Source organism: Rhinolophus sinicus, linkage group LG15 (genome assembly GCF_036562045.2).
Source record: "Rhinolophus sinicus isolate RSC01 linkage group LG15, ASM3656204v1, whole genome shotgun sequence".
In the NCBI taxonomy this organism is placed as follows: Eukaryota; Metazoa; Chordata; class Mammalia; order Chiroptera; family Rhinolophidae; genus Rhinolophus; species Rhinolophus sinicus.
In genome coordinates, this window is record NC_133764.1 from 14,345,901 (window position 1) to 14,358,322 (window position 12,422).

A 12,422-nucleotide genomic window follows, 5' to 3' on the forward strand; every position below is an offset into this window, starting at 1 on the left:
TTGATTTTTGAATGAATAATACATTAGTGCAGCTCAAAAGCCAAAAATGATCAGAATGTATATAGTGAAAGGTTTGGTCTTCTCCTTGTCCCAATCTGTCCGCTTCCCACTGGCCCATGAAATGGTGTTTATACACCCTTCTGCAGTTTCGTTATACAAATAGAAGCCAAGACAAAGACGAAGCCCTATTTTCCCCCTTTTTTACACAAAATGTAGTATATTGTACATTCCATTCTGCACCCTGCTTTTTTCACTCAAAATATCTTGGGAGAACTTCCTATCAGTACATAGAAAGCTCTCTGTTCTTTTTTAAGTAAGGTAGTACATCATCCATGAATGTGAAATCATTCAGGTAACAAGTTCTCTATTGATAGGCTCTTGGTTGTTTCCAATGTTTTGCTATTTCAAATAATATTACAGTGAATGACCCGGATCTACATCATTTCACATGTGTGGAAATATACATGCTGGAAATATACATGCCAAGAGTGTTCACTGGGTCAAAGGGGATATGCATGCATAATGGTGACAGGTGTTACCAAATTGTATTGCTTAGAAGATGGTACCAATTGATCACCCATTATTAAATTAGTACAAGAATGAGGACCCACATGCCCATCCCACACATTGTGCTAGCCCCCCGTGACTGGAACCAATGCCAAAACAGCTTTTGTTTGGGGTTTCTGCCTGCCCAACTCACTTTCACCCCTTCCTCTGGTAATAAAATTCCCCGCCTTTACTTTAGGGATCTGCCTTCTCCCTCTTGTAGTCACAATACCCACACTAGCCACAGGAATGAGCCCTGGACTCAGGCTGGGCCAATCCTAGTTCCCCACCCCCACCCCCAGACAGGGATTCATGCAGAGATGGGCATGCGATACAGGCCAATCAGAACTCGTTGGGACCTGTCTAATTATAGCTGATGGAAAGCAGCTTTTCTCCCCTCTGGAGGAAAAGGGGTTAAAACGTTAAGCCCACAGTGGTCTGCAACCATGAATGCAACATAGTGGGGCGAGATGGCCCAAGAAAAGAAAGACAACACAAATAGACCCAGATACAAGAAACAGAGAGGAAGAGAGACTGTCCATGGTCCTGGATCCAGCTGTTCCTGAGGTCCAGCCCTTTCCACAGACGGATTATGCCAGACAATAGATCCCCCTATTTCATTTGGCTAATTCAACCTGGGTTTCTGTCACTTGCCCCCAAGAGTCCTGACTAATACACTGTATGTACATAAAATATAATCCCAATTTTGTTACAGAGAAACAGGTGTAGACACAGATGTAAATATATTGTGTGAGTATGTGTTTGGATATGTGTGTGGTATGTGTTTGGATAGGAAAAAAAAAATACAATAAATGTTAATAGTGGTTATCTCTGCAATTCCCCATCTGGGATTACAGATGATTTTTATTTTAGTCTTTGTACTTTTCTGTGTTTTCCAAATTTTCAGCAAGGAACAAGGATTTTCTAAATATAATAAACATTTTTTAAAAATCGAATGAATGCCAACTATAATTTTATATATATATATATATATATATATATATATATATATATATATATATATATATATGTATGTATATATATATATGTATGTATATACTTACAAGAAGCAGACTACAGCATTAGGAATAGAGACAGTGGAAATGTAATGGCTCTGTGCGATGTCAGAGGGATAGTGGATGGGGGAGGAGGGTTCACACAGTGTGAGGGATATAAATGACAAACGTCTAAGTATTACTTTGTCTTGTGCACCTGAAACTAATAAAAAATAAATAAATAAATAAATAAAATAAATCGGATTGGCAAGAAGCAGCCCAGAGAGTGCTCAAAGGAAGGTTCTAAGCCCGTGCAAACGTCAGGGACAGCAGCGATGTCCACTCCTGAAGCCTGCCCTGCATGGTCAGTGTACCCTGAGTTGGCTGCTGCCCACCTCAGGGACAGATGGCAGGTCGCTAAGGGCATCCACACTGTGTGCACAGAACCCAAGCCTTCCCGCGTGTGGCCAGGGGCTCTTGTCTACGCCCATCAGTCAGCACAGAGCCAAGACTCTTCTTTACACATTCCTCCTGGAACCCACGCTGAGCCCCCAAGTCCCCACGCACCCCTCAGCCTCAGAGGAGAGCCCCATAAGGCACTAGCACACCCATATCCATGAGCCCACGACTGCAGGAAAGGGAAACGTCGGGATAAAAGCAGAGCTCACACAAGGTGGCCCAATCCTCCAGCACCTGCTCCCTAGGCTGACCTTCCCCAGTAACACATGACGATCGGTGGGGGAAGTGAGCTTGGGCAGGACAGAGGCCCTGGGACCTTGAACTTCAAAACATGGGCTGTTAGGGAAGGAAGGGCTGTCGCTTCCCTGGAATCACCAAGGCACGCTGGCTCCAAAAGCATCTCAGCTTTCATGGGGACCAGGCTAGAGCCATCCCCACCTGCCCGTCTCATCTGCCACCAGAGAAACACACCCTTTTATCTGTTTTCCGTACTCTAGGTACCTTACATAAGTGGAATCATACAATACCTATCCTTTTGTGGCTGGCTTAGCTCAGGTAGTATAATGTTTTCAGGGTTCATCCACGTTGTATCAGAATTCCATTCCATTTTATGACTGAAAAATATCCCATTATATGAATATACCACATTTTGTTTATTCATTCATCTACAGAAGGGCACTTGGGTTGCTTCCACTTTGGACTATTGTAAATAATATGCTATGAACATGGCTGTGCAGATATATGTTCAAGTCCCTGCTTTCAATTCTTTTGGGTATATACCTAGGAGTGGAATTGCTGAGTAATATTTTTGTTTACACAAATAATTCCATTAAAGAACAACTGAAAATCATTCATTAGTCCTAGTCCCATTTCACAGATAGGGAAACAGAGAGCCAAAATTCGAACACCACATACGTTCAAGTCACATATGGTGCTGTTTCCCTGGGTTTTAATGAGGCTTCAGGCCGCCCCTCTGCCCTTCTGAAGTTATATTCTTGCTATCTAGGGGTCCCTACCTCTCATACCCTGAGCTCTCTGCTGGGCCTGGGCCTCCAGCAGGGGAACGGACCACAGAGAGCCAGCCCCACTCTCAGCCAGGGCCTTGTGACCAAGAGCACCCAATGGTTAGATGGCCGGAGGGAGTGGCAATCCGTATGCAAATAACCTAGACTTTCTGTGTTGAGGGCAACTGGGGTCCACTGAGCATCAGCAGAAGAGGCTGGGGAAGCATTCTTTAACACCCCCGAGCCAAGGGCCAACCCTGAGCAAGGCCAGGCTGTCCTCCCAAATGAAGTCCAGCACAGTCACATGTCTGACTGTCTCAACTTTCAGGATGGATTCAGGAAAAAGGGAGCCTTGGGTGGTCCCTCCTCTCTTTTGACAACCAGCACCTGGCACCTCTTCTCCGACACCATCCTCTTCAGTGTTGGGGTCATATTCCATGTCTGGGCTCTCCTTCTGGAGCATAGGCTGCATGAGGCAAGGAGAGTGTCTCATTCTTGCCCTGGACCCTGTTGTCTAGTGCCTGGTACACAGCTGGCACTCCACAAATATTGATGGAAGTGAATTAAAACAGCTCGGAATGAATGTTAGGAACACAACCCTTTTATATGCAGGACTGCTGCCTACATTTGCATTTATGGAGGAGAAAGAGAGGGCACATGCTGGGAGGGGGAGGAGACAGCAATTTCCTGCAAGTGGAGTGGGGGGGGGGGGTCCGGGGAGGCCAGAAGAACTGAGATGTGGAAGCCAGGTGTCCCTGTTCCCATTACTTGAGCCAAGGCTTGCATCCATGGCTGTGCCCTTGGGGGACCTTCTCGGCGATCAGAAAGCAGCATTTGTTGATGTCACACTCAAAAGTCCTTCCTGGCACCTCTGCAGATCTAGGCAGCCTGTTTCAGTCACCTCTTGATTGATACGCTGCTTCTGCCTTTGCAGCTCAGGTGAAATATCTTATTAAAATAAATGTTCTATTAAAATACAGATGGCACGGGTAACCCAGGCTCCAGGCCGGACCTGCTACTCGTTCTCACAGAGAAGCGGGAATGTCTGTTCTAATGAATGAGGACTGCAGCCAGGAGACCTCTGTTTATCGGCAGCCTGGCAGGACAGACCATTCCCCCCACTCTAGGCTCCCCCACCCCCCACCCCAGCTCAGGCCTAGGTGTCAAAAGAAGGCCAGCTGCCCAAGAGTCCCACACAGTCCTTTCTCCAAAAAATAACGAGAATGTGCTAAGTACCATGGTTTTGAATGTTCTACACCTGATGTGCATTTCATATACCCGAACAGCCTTACTTACTGTCCACCTCACAGATAGTGAAAGTCAAGGGCAGAGAGGTCAAGTAACCCAGCCAGGGTCACAATGTAATTGGTGATGGGAGAAAAGGAATAGAATTTGGCATCGAGACGGACAAGAGGAGACAGATTTGGGTGTGAATTGCAGCTCTGCCGTACAAGCTGAGCGACCCTGGCTATGTCACCCCTTTTGAACCTCCGCTTTCTCCTCTACAAGAAATGGAGATGACGATAATAAGCAACGTGCAGAGAATGAAATAAGTGAGGCTGAGGTACCAGCCCAGTGCTAAACAAAAGTGGAGCTCAACACAAGTTCCCATCCCTGCCCCTTCAGTGGGGATTCCTAAGTTTTTATACTGTAGTACACAGCCTCCCGTACTTCTGTTATTTCATTTGGGAGTAACTAGGGAGGGTGAGGGAGGAGGAACATCTAACGGCAAATTAACAGTGGTCATTCTTCAGCCCAGCTCCTGCAGGGAGCCCAGCCCGGCTGCCCTGTCCCCTCATTTCCAATCACAATGGACCTGCCCCAAACCGAGGAAACCTAGACCTAACCTCCACCCTCCCCATTCAGTGAGTTACACCTAGAGCGCCCCAACGCTGAGACACCTGCTTCTCACACAGTATATCCAATGCTCTCGGGGGCGGGGTGAGGGGCTCAGGTGTGGCCAGGTGTGGGTGCTACGGGTGAGCAGGAGGGCACCAGCCGTCCTGCAGAAAAGCAGGCCCAGTCCATGTTGCCAGGGCTTCTGATTTCTCAAGAGAAGACTGAAATACAGATTCGTAACACGGAACCTTCTAATTTTAAAACAGCAGCTTAAAAGGAAAACACGTATGTGGGCCCCACAAAGCCCCTGGAGAATGCACAGGGCTTTGCTCCTGTGCTGTTTCCTCCGGATCCCCAGTGCCTAGAACAGCGTCTGGCGCAGAGCAGAAGCTTCATGAAGATTGGGGGAACTGCAGGGGCCGACTGCAACCTCTGCCTCAGACTGCAAACTCCCAGGTGCCAGGGGTGCTGCTATCCCCGCTCTCTGCAGATAGGACAGCATAGTAACGTAGCACATGACAGTGAAAAACGGGGGTGGGGGAGTCCTGCCTCCACCCTTATTGGGGTCTGTCCTATAAATCAGGTGAGAGCTGTGCCTTGCTGGGGGGCCGTTACGCGTTGCAAGCACTTAGGACAATCACAGCGCCCTTATTCTACCACTCACATTCAGTGTGCCCCGTAATGATCTTTACAGTAAAGAAACAGAAAGAGGGGGAGGAGGTGAAGGACAGAGGAGGAGGCAGCTCTAATCAATGAGCCTGCTCCCTCCAGCCTTCGGAGAAGTGGACTAACTTGAGGCCTGGCAGGGTCAGCCCACCCCCAGAGGGCTCCGGGAAGGACTTGGCTGGAGTTCCAGCCTTCACGAAACAGTGTTCATAACTGATAAGCTTAAAAGCAAGTGACAATTTTTCAACCCACCCTTGCTCCAAGGGCAATGAATAAAACACAGCATCCGCTCCAGGTTCCCACCCAGCGTATCTGGAAGGAGAGAAAAAGGTGAAACCAAGTTCACTCACCCCTAGAAATCGGCGTGAATGCTTGAACACTATCCTCTTCAGGGTTGAACTAGAACTTTCCATTCACAGATCCTACTCACAAAATCCCAGACGTGCTCCTCCCTTGATCACGGGTGTCGAGGCTTCCCAAGGTGGCACCCAGATACAAGGCGATGGGCCTGACTCCACAGCGATTATAACCAGACTGTGGAGCGGCATGAGGAAGCCTGCTAGAAAGTGCTGGAAAGTTCTATATCTTGATCTGGGTGGTGTCTACACAAGTGGATACACATGTGGAAATTCATGGAGCTGTACCCTCAAGATTGACGCACTTACTATATGTAAGTTACAATTCAATACGTTCATAACAAAAGCAGCAGCAGCATGTATCAGGCACTTCTCAGAAGCCACGCACTGAGTAAGAAATTATCCTGGGTTCCGAGTAATATAATAGTTAAGAGCATGGCCCTGGACCTCAACAGACAGGGTTAAAAATCCCTGCTCCTCCACCTCTGATTCCGCCTAACAGCATGGTCCTGACCTCCAAGCCTCTGTCCCTCAGCTGGAAAACAAAGATAGTACCTGGTAAAAGTAACACAGATATGCACAGATAGCACAGGGCCTAGCAAACAGTAAGCCTGGAAAGGCACCATTCAACCTTCAACAACCCCAGGACATTGGTGCTTATAAGGTCCATTTTAACAGATGAGAAATGTGCCTCCCCCACCCCCCGCCTTCCAACCACTCTCCCTAAACCACAAGTATTTCCTCACCATCTTCCCAATTTTCCCCAAATCCAAGTACCACCTGACTATTGCTTTTCCTAACTCTTTCCTTTAAATCGACTTGCGATCTTTTACTTAAACAAATTTACTTTTTTTAAATGTTATGTAACTATCATACATGGAAAACCAGTATCATTTGCCAGAGCTCATTTTTTAAAATACCTATTAAAATGAAAAGCACTTGTCTACCTGACATCATCTTGCCTACCTCATTACTTTTCTGGATTCCAGAGGCCAAGAAACTCAGTTTGTGGGGTGTGATGGGGGTGGGAAGTCAGGAGGGCCTCATCTGCTTAAAATGATTGAGAAACTTCCTGAACCCTTCAGCACCTTCGTTTGCAGAGAAGTGATTTTCATTGGTTTAACCAAGCAGGCCTGGCAAGCCCTCGATTTGGCAACATTCTGGTAACCAGCCATCTGTGCACCACGCAGGCTCCAAAGAGATAAAGCTGCGTTTAGAAAAAAATATATATTCGCTAATAGCAACTGTTCACTAATTCAGAGGCCCACTGGCCCCTCTCTGGCATGAATGACGGAGATCTGCTTTGTATCTGCTTATCTGACAGCAGCTCCAGGACCCTAGACCTAGGAACCCAGAGTCAGGACACCTCTGGTGCCCAAACCCAGCTTAGGATGGTCAGGACCGAGGCTGGACCCTCACATCTATGGGTCCCCAAACCACGCAGAGGCAGCGAAGGACTCAGAGGAGTAACAGGCAATGGGCACATTTCACCTGGGGAGGAATCAGTGAGTCTTGTTTATTCATTCCTTCATTCATTCAGCAAATATTTACTGAGCACCTCCTCTTCTGGGCAATGGGGACCCAGAGGTGAAAAAGGGAAAGTCCTTGCTCTCAGACAGCTCACATTTTGGGGATGGAACAGTCAATAAACTGTTTACTACAAAAGGTGGATAATAATGATCGGTAGCACAGAGGAAATAAATCAGGGTAAAATAATAACGGCTGGAATGCACTACTTCGATTAGATGGTCAAGACCTTTTGGAGGAGATGATATTTGACTTGAGAGCCCAATGACGAGGAAGCAGCAGTCGATTAAGTCACCATAAATAGCATGTGTAAAGGGCCTGGGGCAGGAACAAGCTTGGCATGGTCCAGAAACAGAAAGAAGGTCTTTGCAGCTTCAGAGGTACAGTGATCACAGCGAGTGAGGGGGAAAATGGTATGAGATAAGGGCAGAGAACCAAGCAGGGGGTGCAGGCCCAGCTGTGGAGTGTGGATTTCATTTAAAGTATAATGGAAAGCCTATGGAGAGCTTTCTGCAGTAAAGACTTGATTTTATACGACTTTTTAAAAACTTCACCCTGGGAACCATAAGGAGAAAGGATAAGGGGGACAAGAAGTTGGGTACACCAAATAGATTAAAATAGTGACTCAAAAGAAATCGAATAAACTCTGTCCCTTAACTCCTCAGACTCTCAGTGAGGTTAAAAATGGGAAGCTGGTTAAAGGGTTTATTCTTTAAGGCAATGACAGCCAACAGGGTGGGCATTCAAACATCAGACAAGAGAGAGTGAGTGACAGGCCCTTCCCCAAAGGGCAGGACCCAGCAAGGTCCTAAGAAGGAAACAAGCAGCTGTCTGTCCTGGAGCCAGGGAATGGATCTGCTCCTGCCTTGTACCCCTTCCAGCCTTGGGACTCTGGGACTCAGGGCTCCTGGAAACCCCACCGGCTCACACCCCACATCCACCCAGCTCATAGGGCTGTCACTGGCTCTCTCATGGCAGAACACAAATATCCTCCCTAACACCAGCCTTCAAACTCTAAGGACAAATCAATCAATGACTGCCAACATCAGAAAATCAGACAACTAGACAACCTCCAATAACACAGTCTTGCCAAAAAAAAAAAAAAAAAATCAAACCCAAATCTTACAGAGCCTCTAAAACTAAACACCCACTTACGGTAACATAAGGGACAGCAGAATATGTTAAATGACAGGAGAAGACACCATCCACAAAATCCTGACTGTGGGAAACTCCCGAAGACAAAACAACCCAGTTTCTTCAACAAAGAAACTGTAAGGAAAAAAAAGAGTTGGAAGAGAAAACTTCTAAAGAGAGATATCACCAATCACATTGGATTGTTTGAATCCTGACTCAAAAAAATTTGGGAAAACTTTAATGAGATAGTTGGGGAAATTTGAACACTGATTGAATACAATAATAAGAAATTAGTGTTAATTAGAGTATATAATAATGGTAATGTGTTTTTTAGAAGAATTCTTCAAGATGCATACTGAAATATTTAAAAATGAAATGATATAATGTCTGAGATTTACTTCAAAATAATCTTGTGGAGGAGTGGGTTGGTAAATAAATGAAACAAGATTGGCCATCAGTTGATAATGGCTGAAACTGGGTATCGTATTACACTAGTCCCTCCCCTTTTGTGCACACTTGAAAATTTCTGCAATAAAAGTTTTTAAAAGGGCGGGGCTAGGGATGGGCTTTTTCTAATAATCTACACAGGAGTAACCCACTAGACATATACCCCACAACGGAAAGATTACATTCATCAGATTCACTCTTCTGCCCTCCAGAGCCCACTGTTGGTGATTTGCGGAATGACGAGTGAATTCATATATTCCTCCTCATAAACCCCATGGTGGGAGTTGACCCAAAATAACTACCCTGTGTAAGTACTGGATTTCTTTCACATGCATGCTAATTGACCTCTCTCCAGAGGGTACCGCTCCCCCCACCACTTATTCCCGTCATTCCTGAGAGGCTGCTCTGGGCCACCCTGATCTGCCCCGTCTATAAGAAAGCAGGCTCTGAAAAGCAAAGCACTTTCAAGGAGCTCTCCATTACAGCTGTTTCCCAGGAAGGCTTCATTCAGGTGCCTCCTTGAAACCAGGCTCAAATCCAATCCCCTCTCCAACACAACATTATTTTTGCAAGATCCCAGGTGATGGCATCCCTGGAGGATGGTCACAAAGAACAGAATCCCCAGGTTGTCCCACAGCTCCTGTAGAGAGTTGTCATGTCAAGGCAGATGTGCACTACACCCATTTCTCCAGAGGACAAACTAAGGCTGGAGCTTTGAGCACAGTTCTCAGGACCTACCAAGAATGCCTGGGCGTCTCCTGGGTCTGGGCCCATATGGGATACCTGAGTCACTGCCATCCTGCCTGGCACACCTACCTGTCCCCAATATGCAATATTTCCATGTGGCCTGGGAGGAGAGCAGAAAGATGACACGGACCGTGGGCCATCACTGCAAGCCACATGGGACCATTTCATCCCTGATGGCCAACAGCCAGGAGTGTTATCTCCACAAGCCTGTCAATTAGAGGTACAGGGAAGATCGATGGATGGATTAAGCCTTCAGGGAAGGACAAAGACGGGGCCTGAGTCTGACCTGACCCTTTGATGAGAGGTGGGAGGAAGGAGGAACTCAGCAAATTTCACACCCAGCATGGAGTACGGGAGTGCTTAAGAGAGGTTGGCAGCTGCAGCCTGCTCCAGGCCCCCCATGGCTGGTGCCCACAGAGGAAGGGTCAATAGTGTGCACTGAACTGATTTCAGATGCTTAGAGAAAAAGAAACTCCAGATTACATCAAGGGAAGCAAAGGTCATTTAGCATCGACATGAAAGCAATCCCTCTCTCTCCTTAGGTAGGTTAAGTCCATGGCCAAAGCTATCAGGATGGCAGAAGGAACAGCAGAATGGGATGAAGGCAGGAGCTGGGAGGGTCACCAATGTCTGCTGCATTGCAGGGAAGAGCACAGTGCATCCAGGAGGAAGTGGAGATGCCATGAGCCTGGAGCATTCTCACTCAGACCAAACCCTTCCTGTCCCTTGTCCACGTCCTTCCCTGTGCCTCATTGCTCCCACCCACCCAGGCCCATGCCTACTTGGCTGCTTCCTGGGCCATGCATGGCTGGTCTTGACTAATAGTGGGGCTGTCACCATCAGACATCTCACCTTGGTTTCTAGGGGCACAGGCCCAGAGAGAGGAGAATGGGAGCAGTTCTGATAAAACCTCTCCATCCTTATGCAGCCATTTGTACCTTGCAGATGCATCTTCCCCCCAGTATCTCACTTGAGCCTTGCAACCCCTGTGGATACAGAAACTGAGGCTCAGGGAAATTAAATCTATACTATCACATGACAGGACTAGCTCCCGGTACAGGGACGTTCCCCCACCACACATTCTGTCCTCAGAGCCAGGCACTGCTCTGATACACCTGTCTTTCTATCAAGCAAGTCTTCCTTCTCATTCCTCAGAATAGGCCCAGGTTGTCTCAGAACAGCCATCCCATATCCTCCTGACTTGAGAGGGCTGGCTTGTTCATCCCGCCCTTACCGATAAAATGCTGATGGGCAGAGTACGGAAAAGAATCAAAGTCTAGGAAAGAATGGGGCCCAGACCTGGAGCGCTGGGCTCCAGAGTCCTGCACACAGCTTTTTTTGCTACACGATTGTGTCCCCATCACCAGCCATTCCTAGATCACCTGCAGGATTCCTGCCACTTTCTATACCATTTGTACTATAACTACTATTTCTATTACAGAGACTCACTCTTGTGAGTTATACATTCAACTTGGAGTGAGGCTTTCTATCACCACCAACTACAAAGGGGAAAACAGTACCCCTGGCCATAACTAGGAGAGAATCCTAAAAATAAATAGTACAAAAACAACCTAAGTGGTAGGCAGGCACTGTTCCTGTTCCCCATTAAAGGCCCTGAGCCAAAGGTCTGCTCTCACTTTCTTATAAAAGGAGGAGATAAGCCAGTATTTAAAAGGCGTTAAAGCCAGACTAGCACCAACCAGAAACTTTTCCCTTAAAGAAATCACAAGGATTAGTAGAGAACTGAAAAGGGAAGAACTTTCTTACTAGGTGACTCAGGTTATTTCATGTTTAACCACCTTAAGTCATTTTAGTGGAGATTCACCCTGTGCCGTGGGGAACATTGAATTACACTACATTATAGGAAGCGGGAGGGAGGGATGTCAGACAGCCGCACCACAGGGGCAAGCCACGCCAGCTTCTCAAAGTGCTCCAGTACCTACCCCAGGCACACCACCTCTGGGCAAGCCCAGTGGCCACCAGTCACCAGCCAGATGTCTCTGTCCCTCCTGCCCTAGTCTTAGCTCTTATCTAATGCAGAGCACAGCACTAATCACTCCAAAATTCCTCTGGAAATTAGGACCCAGCAGGGTCAACTCCCCACAACATCTCTGTGGACAGTCAGCTCCCATGACCCCCAGTTGCTGGGAAGCTTGGGGCTCCTGTGCTCTAGCAGAGGAGAGAGGCTGTGCCAGCCTGTGTGGGCAGCTCCCTGGGATCTTCTGGACATCAAGCCTGCAGCTGGGGGCTGGAGCCCAGGAAGCTGCCGTAGAAGCTCCTCTGCCCACCCAAAACCCCATACCTCTTCTCCTACAGATCAGATCTCTGAAACAGCAGAGAGGATTTTCAATACCCAGGAGCAAACAATCAGGAAAGTAGAGTAATCCCAAGAAAGGTGAAGAGTTACAGACAGAAAAACCCAAAGACAGAGAGACACGGGGAAGGGGGAACGGAGGGGCGGGTGGAGGTTGAAGCAGCATCCAAACTTGCTCCTTGCCTGCCTGAACCAAGAGCAAAGCAAGCAGATCCCGGCCTGGCGGGCACATCGAGGGATCAGCCAAGTTGCAGAGAAGCAAATGGCATCCACAGTGCATTGAGCCACTCGGGCTGAGCCAGGGACTGTCGCCCGGGTCGGATCAATGCTCCCCGCGCTGCAGGTTTCGGGAAGGACGCCGCGATCCGCAAATGCCGAGAGTGGGGGC

General features: G+C 47.6%; 1 protein-coding gene across 13 annotated transcripts in view; it reads right to left on the reverse strand.

The window, feature by feature from the left end:
• The window catches only part of RAP1GAP2 (RAP1 GTPase activating protein 2), a 206,957-nt gene that overhangs the window by 124,364 nt on the left and 70,171 nt on the right, over window positions 1-12,422 (reverse strand). The gene's annotated exons all lie outside the window — the stretch shown is intronic.